The sequence below is a fragment of the Haemaphysalis longicornis genome, unplaced genomic scaffold (genome assembly GCF_048455015.1).
Source record: "Haemaphysalis longicornis isolate Haplotype H1 unplaced genomic scaffold, Haemaphysalis longicornis Haplotype H1 scaffold_7, whole genome shotgun sequence".
Taxonomy (NCBI): Eukaryota; Metazoa; Arthropoda; class Arachnida; order Ixodida; family Ixodidae; genus Haemaphysalis; species Haemaphysalis longicornis.
This window is the reverse complement of record NW_027526422.1, coordinates 3,202,036-3,216,019: the sequence shown is the minus strand read 5'-3', so window position 1 is coordinate 3,216,019 and position 13,984 is coordinate 3,202,036. Positions and strand designations below refer to the sequence as shown.

At 45.3% G+C, this 13,984-nt stretch overlaps 1 protein-coding gene and 1 long non-coding RNA gene across 2 annotated transcripts in view; one reads left to right on the top strand and one right to left on the bottom strand.

Moving 5' to 3' along the window:
• The window catches only part of LOC144144314 (uncharacterized), a 68,469-nt gene that overhangs the window by 9,303 nt on the left and 45,182 nt on the right, over window positions 1–13,984 (top strand). The window lies entirely within an intron of this gene.
• On the bottom strand, window positions 2,710–9,504 carry LOC144144313 (uncharacterized). Its single transcript, XR_013317214.1, has 3 exons — window positions 9,291–9,504; window positions 8,605–8,691; window positions 2,710–4,431 (listed from the first exon to the last, which is right to left on the bottom strand). It is a non-coding gene; the product is annotated as an uncharacterized LOC144144313 (long non-coding RNA).

The window sequence follows — 13,984 nt, the reverse complement described above, 5'->3', positions numbered from 1 at the left end:
TCGGGCTTCGAGCACAATCTTTTCGCACGCTGCAGTAGCGTTCTAACAACAGCCGTCTTGCGGTAAGCGGGGTGCACGGAGTTGAAGTTCAGGTACGAGCGGCGCCAGAACTTGGTGCAGGAACTTCGACAGGTGGCCCTGCACCAAGTTCTGGCTCCGCTCGTCGGTAAAGGGACCACTCACATTCGTAATTCTTTCGATTTTTGTCGAGAAGACTCGCAACACCGTGATCGAGAAAGACGACTTGATGGTGTCCTTCGACGTGAAGTCCCTTTTCACGAGCATTCCGATTGACCTGGCTGTCAACCTATGCACCGCTGCTCTCGAGGCTGATCAAACGCCCAAGAGATCACCGATGGATGAGCCAGAACTACGCAGGCTTCTAGATTTTTGCCTGAACAATACGTACTTCGTCTTTATAGGCCATTTTTACAAGCAAAGGCAGGAGACTCCAATGGGTGCCGCTATTTCGGTCACGGCGGCGAACCTGACCATGGAAGCGCTGGAAGCACGCGCGCTAGCCTCCTTTGCCCCTCAACCAAAAGTGTTCTTGCGTTACGTCGACGATTGTTTCGGCGTCGTTCAGAAAGACGCGGCGAACAGCTTGCTGGCCCACCTCAACAGTATGGAACGTGCCATTCAGTTCACGTCAGAAGAGGGGGCCGATGGCAAACTTCCCTTCCTGGACGTCCTCGAGTCTCGGCAGGGCCAGAGGCTACGTTTCAGCGTGTACCGCAAGGAAACGCACACAGACCGCTACCTGAACTTCAACTCCGTGCACCCCTCATCCCGCAAGACGGCTGTTGTTAGCACGCTACTGCAGCGTGCGAAAAGATCGTGCTCGAAGCCCGAGGATGCGGCGGTGGACACGGCAAAGGTACGGGACGACCTGGCTAGCTGCGGTTACCCGAGGCACATTATAAACACAACAGAACGCCAACTGACACGACGGGGACAACTGGACGTGCCTCCTGCCCCGATGAAGCGAGCTCCTGTGCATTACCTTCCAGGAACAAGTAAATGTTTGGCACGTATTCTACGGGAATATGACGTGCAGGTGGCCCACGTTCCAGCCAAAAAGATGCGCCATGAGCTCGTGAGAGTCAAGGACCGCTTGCACAAGGAGCGCTTCCCAGGTGTGGTATACGAGATACCTTGTGCAGACTGCAGCGGCGTGTATATCGGGGAATCAGGAAATTATAAGAATCATCGGCAGCAGCACGCACGTGAAGTAAAGAATAAAAGCGTCCGCAACAATGCTTTAGCCAAACACGCCATCGTGAATGACCACAAGATTGATTGGGACAATGCAAGAATCGTCGCTACAGAAAAAGTGACCATCACGGCTACATTTGGAATCACTAATCATTCAGACCACATCTAACACAGTCAATCGTAACGACGGAAATCTAAACCCGATCTACTCACGCTCTTTGCAGCGATTATAGAAGCCCACTTAAACGACCCACTTCTGGTGATGCATTTATTGTGAACAAGGCTTCCGTGCTGGAAGCCCAAACGTCAGTGCGTTTTTTTTGGACTGGTCGGCGTCTCTTTTTCGTTCCTAATGTACCCTCCCGGCCAGACGGGATTCCATCATGCTCTCGATTTCACCTATGTAGGATGCGTCGCAATCCTTGCATGGAATTTTGTAGGCAACACCGGGGAATCTGGATTTTTCTAAAGGGTCCTTCACGCGTACCAGCTTCTGATTAAGCCTGTTCGTTGGCACGTGTGCAATTTTAACGCCATATGTGCCAGACACCCTTGCAAGAGCTTCACTGATGCCTTGCGTGTAGAGGACGGCAGCGCGGTTTTGCCTGTATTTTTCAGGAACCCTTTCGGGGGAGGCAACTGAAGCCCGCAATTGTTGCGTCCTCACAAGCTTTGAAGGGTAGCCATTGCTGCGAAGGTCCTTCCTTACCACGGCTAGCTCTTGCTTGCGCAGACCAGGCTCAGAGCAGATTCGTGATGCGCGTGATAAGAGTGCAGCGGCGACGGAGCGTTTTTGGCCTATAGGATGCGCAGAGTCGAACCCCAGGTATCTACTCGTGTGGGTCGGCTTTCGATACACACTGGTTGTAAATCCTTTGGCCGACCGTCTCACAAGTACGTCGAAGAAGGTGATCTGTCCATTATTTTCCTGTTCCATGGTGAACTGGATGCTTGGAGCACAAGAGTTTAGATGCTCAAATAAAGGCATTACGTCTCGGCGGTGGATCACACAAAAACAGTCGTCTACGTACCAGACAAACATCTTGGGGCCGTCTTGTACGAGTATAGCGCAGAATTTTCTAGAGCCTCTAAGGCAATATTTGCACAGACTGCTGAAACGGAAGCTCCCATCCCTGTTCGAAACCGCTGGTCTGTTGAAAACAAAATATATGTGTTCTGCAGGCCAAATTCCAGGAGACAATATAAGTCTTGCGTCCAATTGGCGAACGTGAAGGCAGAGATGCATCGTTCTCGAGTAGATCCTTGCAACTCCGGACCGCGTAATTTTGCCTGGAATTTGGCCTGCAGAACACGTTTTGTTTTCAACGTATAATGTTACAAGCAGCAGTTTGGAACAGCGATGGGAGATTCCATTTCAGCAGTCTGTGCGAATATTGCCTTAGAGGCTCTAGAAAATTCTGCGCTATGTTCGTACAAGACGGCCCCAAGATCTTTGTCTCCTAAGTAGACGACTGTTTTTGTGTGGTCCACCGCCGAGACGTAATGCCTTTAATTGAGCATCTAAACTCTTGTGTTCCAAGCAACCAGTTCACCATGGAACAGGAAAATAATGGACAGATCGCCTTCCTCGACGTACTTGTGAGACGGTCGGCCAAAGGATTTACAACCACTGTGTATCGAAAGCCGACCCACACGGGTAGATACCTGGGGTTCGACTCTGCGCATCCTATAGGCCAAAAACGCTCCGTCGCCGCTGCACTCTTCTCACGCGCATCACGAATCTGCTCTGAGCCTGGTCTGCGCAAGCAAGAGCTAGCCGTGGTAAGGAAGGACCTTCGCAGTAACGGCTACCCTTCAAAGCTTGTGAGGACGCAACAATTGCGGGCTTCAGTTGCCTCCTCCGAAAGGGTTCCTGAAGAAGACAGGCAAAAACGCGCTGCCGTCCCCTACACGCAAGGCATCAGTGAAGCTCTTGCCAGGGTGTTTGGCACATATGGCGTTAAAACTGCACACGTGCCAACGAACAGGCTTAAGCAGAAGCTGGTACGCGTGAAGGACCCTTTAGAAAAATCAAGATTCCCCGGAGTTGCCTACAAAATTCCATGCAAGGATAGCGATGCATCCTACATAGTTCACTGGAAATTTTTAAAAGAAGAATTCAATAGCACCAGAACGATGTCAAAAAGGGCAATGTAAGCTGAAATGCCTTGGCGGATCATCACCTGGCTACTGACCACGTCATCAATTGGGATTCCGCAAGCATAATCGCATCAGAGAAGCGCCTGTCGACACTACTTTTAGAATCAGTGCATATTCAACCAACTAAAAACACGATTAACCGGTCGCGGGGTAATCTCCCCGAGATACACATGCGCACTCTGCGCCACCGAACCTATAAATAATCGAGACCTTTCACCCCCCTTTCATTGTGATCAAGGGACCAGTAGGGGCCCCAAAATGTCTTTATTTGTTTATTTGTTTTTGACCAGGCGAGTGCCTGCTTGTATTTCATCAACACCGAACTAATCCGCCTGAATCACCACTTTATAGACATTGAGCAATTCTTTGAATTGGTTTATTGTAGCAAGCAACCACTTTATGGACATTGAGCAATTCTTTGAATTGGTTTATTGTAGCAAGCTGTCTTGTTTATTTCCTTATTTTTTGGCATTTCCTGTCTCATTTGAAATTGGGACACCAGATAGCTTTTACTACGGGTCATGCACTGGTGACAACAAATATTTGATTTCACTTTAAACAATTTTGAGTTCTGTTTTATTGCTCACCAGCCAATGACCTGAAATATAAGAGGCTCTTAAAACATGTGCTGGCATTTCTTTCCTGCACTTTAGTACAACTAATCATGACTTTTATCATATTTTGTTCACAAATTATAATATTTAGAAAGTATTCAGCTGAATGAAAACGTTATTTCAGAAGCATGCGCAATCAACAAGGCCTCAATGACTCTCCCCACGTGGTTCACTTGTTTCTGTCACAAATAACCTGATTGCAGCCACATTCCACCCAAGACGAAGGTAACATACCCTCTGGGATGATGAATATTTAAAATGCCTTACGAGTAAGTGCTCAGCACATGAAATTGTGGCATTAAAACAGAAGATCCGTCTGCGGCATCCTTCACTTGGGGCACCGCTTGATCACAAACTTCGAGAAGCTGAAAAATGCTCCATGCGCCGCTCCAGCCAGCAGAAACAATGGAGGACGCAAGTTGGTAGGTGGACCGTTGGCATCCTGCGATTGTGAAGATTTTTATTTAGTAGATGCTCTTCTTTTTGTACCACTGTTTATTCCTCCTTTAACAAGCAGCTGAACTCCTGCAGGTTCTACGAATCATACAAGCATAATAAAATGCAGCAATGCCGAACGATTGGCAGGGTTACCTCAATTTTTCTTTTCTAGGAATGAAAACAATGTAGGTAATCTATACACAACTACAATCAAACCTTTCAATTTTTACCTACTTCACTCCTAACAAGCCCGCATACACGTTAGACATGTGAGAAAGCTGCTACATTTATGCCCACAAACTTAATCAGGCATCAGAAATCGGCAGGGAACGACGTGTTACCTTTAAATGGCACTTTTTTTGTTCAAAACACGTAAATGGGCGAGAAAGGCCCATAACTATGATTTCGTACCCTTATCTGGAATGGTTTTCAGGCAATGCTTACATCTCACTTCAGTACCTTCAGGTGGTGATCTTTGAAAACTCATTGCGGGCAAGTGGGTTGTGTTCAAGCTCTCGTATCTTGCCAGCATATGCTGGATTCCAGCATTCCCAATTCAACGTGACGACTCGAATGTGGTGGATGCAAGAAAGAATAAGCACACGCCAAGAGCGTAGCCGGGGGGGGGGGTCCAAGTGCTCCCCCCCCCTTCTTCATAATGTTTTATGCCAAGGCTGGGGTGCGGTTTAGGCAGCCTGAAAAACCGCCTGAAGTTACCTGCAGTTTTAAGGACATTCTTGCTCACATAAAGCTGAAAACAAGGGCTATGTCAACGTCTGATCCCTGCGCCCGCTCCAGATGCTGTACCTGTCAATATATACAGCCCGGCTGCATTTCGCGCCGGATACACCGACAAGCACCGGGAACCTGCCGCGAGCCGATCAAAACAGCCCCACTGTTTCAATGGCGGAACAGCACGGCCGGGGAATGGCAGAACAGCAGGAAAAGCCGCATATAGGCTTACATGTGGTCGGGAGCGTGTCATTCCTTGTCTTTACACTGGTACAAAGTATAATCACATGACAGAGCATGTCGCTGTATTTTCTTCAGTCAACTATCAATCCTTGATATGTTTATTTTTCTACTGACATCGCATTTCATTGACTATTGCAGATCCATAATTTCTGCTGCATAAAAAGCATTGCTCTGCCCATGTTGTATTTCCTCCACATCAACAAAACTACACAATTCTCCTTTTTGCGGAGCTTTGTTTTTTTGGCACTATTCCACTGTTTCCTTGACCTCCCTCTTGGTTAGAATCAGCATTCTGTATTTGCTTAACCGGAATTTTACTGAAGCCATGTCTGTTTCGATTTAACAGATAGAAATATAATGAAATTTAAGAAACGTGCAACAAGCTCAACATTCAACAGCAGTGCAATAAGATGTTCTGCTTAGCGCAAGTGTACTACTCACGTTACTAGCACAAAAAATAACAAAAGGCGATTACTTAAGGACGAAGACGCACGTTTGTTAGCTTCACCGCCATAATATACGAATGCGCCGCATGTACAGTCCACTGCGATTCGATGGTTGTCGCGTGAAAGCTACTCTTTCAAACGAAGCAGAAAGAACACCAGCTTTAGCAAATATTTCATGCAAGTTTCGTTATCGTCGGCGTAATAAAGGGCAACAAAGTCCAAGTCTGTGCTTGATAACAACGAATGTACAGCTTGAAACCCAAAGGGTGGCAAGTCAGTCGTGCGGGCCATTGTTGTATCATGGAACAGCCAACAAGGGAGCGAAGAGTGCGAAATCTCGATTTTCATGGTTCCGAAACGAAAGCGTGGGCTGGTGGCATGCTTGGCCGCTCGATGCTGGCGCGATAACCTTCAAATCGTGCTCGACTGTACTTCATAGCTGACAAGAAAACTTAACAGTCCCTTTTCTAAAGGAAAATCTAAAACACGAGAATCTTGATAGCAAACATTCAGTGTTGGCCTCCACTTCCTCCCGACGAACTTCGGGGACCGCGCGCCACTCACGAGCGCACTCATGATCACGCTCACGAGCGCGGGTCCGCCTAACCACCTGCTCTGCGGACGAATGATTCGCCCGTGGTCTGCCCATAGACCAGCGAACGGGAATTTAGGTGATCCTAATTATCATCACCATCTAAGCTCCTTAAAGGAGCCATGAAGAGAAAACACAAGTTTGGTTCATTCAAAAGATTGTCTCGTTAGAATCATACTGACACCACTTTTAACGTAGACTTCGCTCAAATAAGCTACATAATTAGGAAAAACGGGAATGGTCATGCGACCCACCAGCTCATTTCCCGCAACAGAACCTATAATGTCACATGAGGTAAGCTCTGCGATTGGCGGAGGCTGGCAGAAGCAGACGCCAATTAGGTAGAGCTTACAAACTAGACGAATGAGCGATTTGCGCTTAAATTTAGGGCACATTCTTTACAAAGCAATAAGAATGATGGGACAAACAGTGGAAGTTACGAAAGCACATGTAAACATAGAAGTACTGATGCGTTCTGCTGTTCGTACTGCGCACAGCATGCTTGGTTTAGCTGTGCACAGCACTGCGGGGCTTGGGGTTGTCTCAGACGACACTGGCCGATTGACGCAAGCAATGGTGTCTTACGTGACCCCATTTGTCGAGCGAGCACTGTTTCAGGGAACGAATATTTTCTCCCAGAACAAAAACAAGCCAGATTTAAATGCGGGCAAAAACAAACCTAACGCTTGCCACGGTATGGTGGCGCCATTTAGGTTACAGAACGTAAAAAAAACGCGGGAACAAACCAACACCGCTGTTCAGGGTGGAGACAACCTTTGAACGGTCCCGTGCCGCCGCAATTGGGCCAACAGGCTCAACGCGTTATTCTTTTCGTTTCCCACGAGACCTAGCAACGCGAAACAGACAATATGATTCAAACTTCTTCAGTAAACCGCGTTGCGGCGATAATTTTAGCGCGGTTTTGACACAATGACTTGCTTCGGCGGCGAGCGAGCAACCGAAAATGGCGGCGCCAGCATATACGTGTCTCTGCCCTGTACGGCGGATGCGTGAATGAAGGTACTCTAGGCTGCAGAGCGGTCGGTTTTTGTGATGTCATTTGGGACCACGAAAACGCACGATTGAGCGGGAAAATCAAAATTTTAACCTGAATTGTTTAATTTCTCAGTGAATAAAGCACCGTTTGTATCCAGACAAGTGCTGGGGGCACTATAAAACACGAAATCTTTCGAATAAAACCAACTTGCATTTTCTCTTCATGGCTCCTTTAAGGTGGGCTTTACAGTTAGCGTTGAGCATACACAAATCGCATGTTAAAGTCAGTTATTTCAAGCATCGTTTGCAAAACAACGCGCAAGATGCCTTGCCTACATATTTCCCCGTCCCATCTTTTGGTCGACCACGGCTCCCCCCCCCCCCCCCCCCCCCCGAAAAAAAATTCCTTGCGCCTGGCAAACGCCCAATCAGGAGTACGTTCAGCATGCACGTCGGTTGTTTAAAAAAAAGGGTGTAATGTATTGCTCAGAAGACTCAATGCTTGCACGCATCTTGGAGCAGCAACGGCCTTGGCAGATGTGTTTGAGTGGTTTTCCTCTCTCATAACATCCACAGTGCTTTTAGGAAAAGCCCCAGGCCTAACAATTAGCATGTTCCAGTTAAGAATAATGCTGCGGATACTTTACATTTTTCAAATCTTTTTCTTTGTGGAAGGATGTTTGTTTATTGGCGGTACAGCACTAGCGTGCGTAAATCGCAGCCTTCAGAACCCCAATCAGGCATGTTTAAATGGTACAGGCAGTTACATAACTATTTGAAAAAGTGGACTGCAAGGACTGTCAATTCACATGATAAACATCCAAAAAATAGCTGAAAACAGAACTGGTAAGGCTTTATCGAAGACTAAACTACAAAGGTAATAACATTTTTGTGTCACCACCTAAGAAATATGGCTTCACCGTAAACATGACTAACACCAGGAAGTTCGTATACATGGTGATTAACTGCTACGCCCACATTATGATTTTGGTGAAACTTTGAGTTTTCCGAAATTAACAATAAAGGTTGCCATTGAGCGCCTACATGTTAGGTTATGCATGAAACACCAATAATTGTTACGGGGGAGAGAACTTGTACATACAAGTGATCGAACAATATTCAAGTATGATAGCCCACTGTGCTACCAAAACTGTGTTTGAAAACTTACGTTCTGGCGGCCAAACACTGTTGACAATGCTTGTGGCTCTTGTCCGGTTGAATGGAGGGACGTGATGCGCTCAGACCGTCCAGAGGTCTAAAACGGGATGACACATGATTACCACACATGCAAGAATGGAAATGATTAGGTGCACGAATGTTACGTCTCGGGCAACACAACATTCAGCCAAAATCACTGCCCGCGTACCGCGGCACCGTACACATGGTGAGGTGGCTCGCCGCAAACGCAACGAAGCTTGCGAGGCGCGCACATTCGCTCGCAAACGATTCTCCCTCGCAATTCCCAACACGGCACAAACGACTGCGGTGATCAATGAAGCCGAAAACGCTGCGCAGCACAGTTTAGAGGAGTAGCCGCCCGTGTTCTGATAAACTACGCGTAAGACGTGGTTCGCAGTGGTGAACTCTGAAGCTGTTCAATATAGTGCTGCGGAATGGGAAACGTTACTGAGCGCCACGGCGTTACTGAGCGCCAGTGCGTTTAGCGCTCAATGCAAGCACCACAATCTTTCGCACATCGCCTTTCTAGAGACGAGCCCTCTAGGTTCAACCTCGCCAGTTCAGTTAAACAATTCACACACGCGTGCTCCTGTTAACGAATCCTTAAAGCGGCGATGACAGCTACAAACGACATCCAGTGACAAGAAAGGCGGCAAATGTGACGAGACAGCTTACCGAGAGGAGCCGACGCAGAAGAGCGAGCGACGTTCAGAGGCAAGCGCCAACGAAATTAGCCGTCTTCAGGTGGCAAAGTTGTTCTCAAATACTCCATCGCGAAGTCGAACACGACAGACACAACCGAAGACGACGAGGTGCCCAATTAATCATAATAACTGCACTTGTTTAACCGCACACCCTATGCGCACACCACTGTAAACACGTAAGACGGGTCACGGGGTATCTGTTCCGGAATCCGGCCACGCCGCCGCGCGCCGTACTCAGGGAATCGGCCGTTGGCAGGGAGTTGCGTAAACAAATTAAAACGACAACAATAAATAATTGCCTCTTTTACTAAATATAACATAATCTTTAGGTTTATTATTTATTGTGTGTATTATAATAAAGAAGCTTAGATATTTAAAGTTTACAAACACAAAACGCGAACTGAAGCTTTTGGCGCTCGATTTGAACGTTAAAAAAAGCAGCAGATAGTAAGATAACACTGCGCAATGAAATTTGGCAGTGTTCTAGTGTAAGTAATCGTATTATTATTTGGCGTCTGTTTATTTAGCGCCCGATTTCATGCCCCTACCTCCCCAACTTTTGTTTTCTTTTGATATCTGCCTTGTTCTCCAACGTTGTTTCTGCAGGAGAAACTATGTGGTCTGTTTATTGCATTTGTACACAATATTTACGGTCGCTAACAATAAGAATGGAATAAAATTGTGATTGCTAGTACATTATAACTCCACTGAGTGACGAGAATGACTGTTGTCAGAGAGGGCTATGATTGTGCTGGTGGGGCAGGAGAGGAACAGGGAACGACGGAATGATGATACAGATGTCACAGTTCAAGGCTGTGCTGTGCTCCGTGCAAGGCTGTAGAAAACAAAAAGTGGGAGGGGGAGTGTTATTCTGTCGAAGTCGTAACAAGCAAGGGCTGATATTTTTTCCTGTTTCAACGTCGGTGCTGCCGATGCTTTTTATTGAATTTGGCAGCTTTGTTTTTTTTCTTTTGAACATTTTTAACGAGGTTGGGAGGATGGTGCAATGGGATGTCTTTTTGAAATTATATTGCATGCATGGCCTCAATCAATGAAGAGCTGAACACCTTTCCCACACCCTTTCAACACCCTTCCTAAAAACAGGGTGTTGAGGTTGGTCAACACCCTTTTTTTCACGCAAAAAGGGTGGAGAGCTACGAAAAAGGGTGTGGAGATTCAAGAAAAAGGGTGTGAGGGCCTCCCAACACCCTTTTTTCAATTATTTTACACCTTTTTTGGCCAAAAGGGCGTAAAAAAGTTTAGTGTGTACGTCTACGCGGGACGCGCAGCGTAACCTGCGTATACAAGCCTCTAAGCCAACGACCGCGGTGTAAGATCGACGCCGACTTGGGTATGTCGCGCTCGTGGCACGATCCGCTGCTCCTTTCGTTCACCAAACGATTCGCTGACAACCCGTGTGGTTTCCTTCGCACGGACGGTTTGCGAGCGCTTTTGGTTTCAGTCGGATTTACGCAATGCTCCAGCGCGTGCAATCCATGTCTAAGCTTGATGCGCATAACGGTGCCATACCGACGAAATATAAATAGCGATGTGCAAGTTCATATCGATGCACAATGAACATTCAACTGCCCCTGTGAAGGCACATTTCACTTTCGTGTTTTACAGGTTCCCATGGAAGAGGGATCAACCACATATTTTTTTTAATATCACCACCCTTTTCGCAGCTATACACCCTTTTTACGTGGAAAAAAAGGTGTTAACCAACTTCAACACCCTCGGTTTTTCGTAGGGTGTTGAAATGGTGTGGAAAAGGTGTTCAGCTTTTGGTTGATGAACGCCATTCTTGAATGTATAATTGCACTGTGAAGTACAAGATATCCCCTCATGCCCTCCTCTCCACCCCGTAAGAAATGTTCTAAAGCAAAAAAAAAAAACATTCGTCTGTAATGATCCCTCTTTTCCATATACGGTGTGCCTCATGGCCGAAGTTTAGCTTTAGCACGCGAAACATCAATTTGAACTTTTAAAATTAAGAAAACTATATTTGTGTGGCTAAAAGGGTGTCTACCGACCACTACACCCTTGGCTTTTTGTAGGGCATTGAAAGGATGTGAAATAAGTGTTCAGTTGAAAAAAAAAAAAAAAAAAAAAAACCAGCGGAGCTGGGGGCTGACCTAGCTTCAAACGGTGTTGCTAAGTTTTGTCACGTTTTTCGCTAGGCTTCACGAAGTTTTCTTAGGTTTTGCGATGTTCTTGCTACACTCTAAACTTTTTTTCCACCCATATACTCCCTAGAGGTTCTTTTTCGCCTGTCCTCTAGTGATCCTCCTTGTAGGAGTTTTTTTTACTACATGGAACAGGGAGGTTTTGTTTACCTCCTCAAAACAGGGTGTTTTTAGGTGATAGAAAGGAGGTAGTTAGGGAGTGTTAAGAAATGTTAGGGAGAATTTAAGGAGATCAAAATGGAGTATTCTTTACTTCCTCAAGGCGTTTTTAAGTGATGTTTATGGACTTTTTAGGCGGTTGAATAGGAGCTTATTATGGCTCCCTTGGGAAGTACTTATGTTATTTTAGGGGCGTTTTGAGGAGGTTCAAGGGAAGCATTTACTTCTTTTGCATGGAGTTTTACGTTTTGTAGGCCTCGCGAGGGGAGTTTTTAGGAGGTTCAAGGGAAGCATATATTTCTTTTGAATGGAGTTTTGCAAAGCTGGGGCGGTTTTGTAGGCCTTCCGAAAGGAGTTTTTTCAAGGCCACAAGGGAGAGTTTCTAGTTCCCTGCGGGAGTACTGATTTCACACGGTTTTGCTCGGTTTCAGGTTTATTTCAAACGAACTTTCGCATACAAGTTTACATGGTATATGGTGTACACAAGGAGGCTCCGAAATAAAAACTTAGGGCGACCTCCTATAAGAAAGCAAAAATGGTAAATTGCTAAAAACACGCCAGTTAGGAATGGAAGACAGCAATAGAATGCTAGTTGAACAAACCGTAGAATTAATATTACTACAAGAACTGGAAATACGCGAAAAACAAAGATAGGCGCAAACACAACCACATGGTAAGTGAAATCATTATATAATAATAGCGGATCAAGAACGCGTCAGTACTTATCAGAACTTATCAGAACGCATCAGCACTCAGTACACAAAGTGAAAAAAATGGTTGCAGTGGTTTACAACAACAAAAAAAATTCAGTTGGTGAAATGAGCGATCTGTGTGCTAGTTGAACAAACTGTAGAAACAATATTACTACAAGAACTGGAAATACGCGAAAAAAATATAGGCACAAACACAACGGCATGGTAAGTGACATCATTATATAATACTAGAGGATTGAGAACGCGTGAGTACTTATCAGTACGCATCAGTACTCAGTACACAAAGTGAAAAAAAATGATTGCAGTGGTTTACAACAACAAAATTTTTTTTCAATTGGTGGTGAAATGTGCGAGAGCTGTGTAACGATTTGATATTGAAAGGTAACGAGCATTTTGTAGATGGTAAAGGCACAAGAGATAAATGATGTAGGAGACAGACAGCAATGAGATGGCTATGGATAAATGAGTAATATAAAGAACGAGAAATATGCTGCGGAAAATACCAGTGCGTTTTGATAAAGATACAAATGCGCCAAGAAAAGTGACCCAGTCTGAGGGGTTAATTGCAAGTATATAGAACAGAATGGGTGGTATCGCGACAGCTTCTTCAGAGTGAGAAGAAAAAGCCATGTAATTCGTGTTTTTCCGATAATTTTGAGTTGATTCATTTGACACCAGTTGCCAACATTATTTAGATAATTGTTTCAAGTTATATTAGTTGGTTAATATTATTGCTTCACTAAAAGATAGCTGTATTATCAGCATACAGAAGGGCCCATCAAATATCCCCTGTTCAGTAAAAAAAAAAAGAAAACGTCAGAAACATAATACGAAATTCTTTAAACTACTATCCAATGATTACAGGATTGAAAACAAATAAAATATTGGTGAGGGATATTGATGCGATAAAAGTTAATTAGTTCTAAATCCTTCACACGTGGTTTGGTGCTGGCAAGGTCCAAAAAGGCATGTTCCACAAACGTTAGAGCTCTGTGTGCCTTCTTGGGATATTGAATGTTGAAAACCCAGAACGATGCAAACAGACTACACAGTCCTCCCAGTAAAGATGATGCAGTCAAGACACTCTGGCCATCGATGCGGAGGCTAATTTCCCCTTTCGCGGAATGCAGGCAGGGAGTCAAAGGAACATCTACCTGAAAAAGCAAAAAAGAAAAAAAAATGCCCCACATGTAAAATTCAAAACAGACACTATGGTTAAACGAACTTAATAATTCGGCACAGTAATAAAATTGTTATGCCAGGTTCCCTGCGAATTTCAGTACTTAAATTCGGAATGCAAAGGCTTCATAAAACCAAGTGCCAGTACATTAACCATCGTGGCTTTTGCAGCAATAAAAAGATATTACTTCCGCACAATATACTCGAGCACAACTTTAAATGACAGTGAAGTTAAAATGCAAGTCTCTCTAGGTTGATAGATTAGCTCACGGGGAACACTATTATACCCCTCTTACACCTGGCATTTTTTTTTTAAATAAGGTTGAAACTAGCAAAAACACGTTTTCACCGGAAGGGCTTAAGTGGCCTGACGCGCACAACTTCTTTCTTGGCTGCCGCTGGATGGTGCTACTCGTCCATACTTGGGG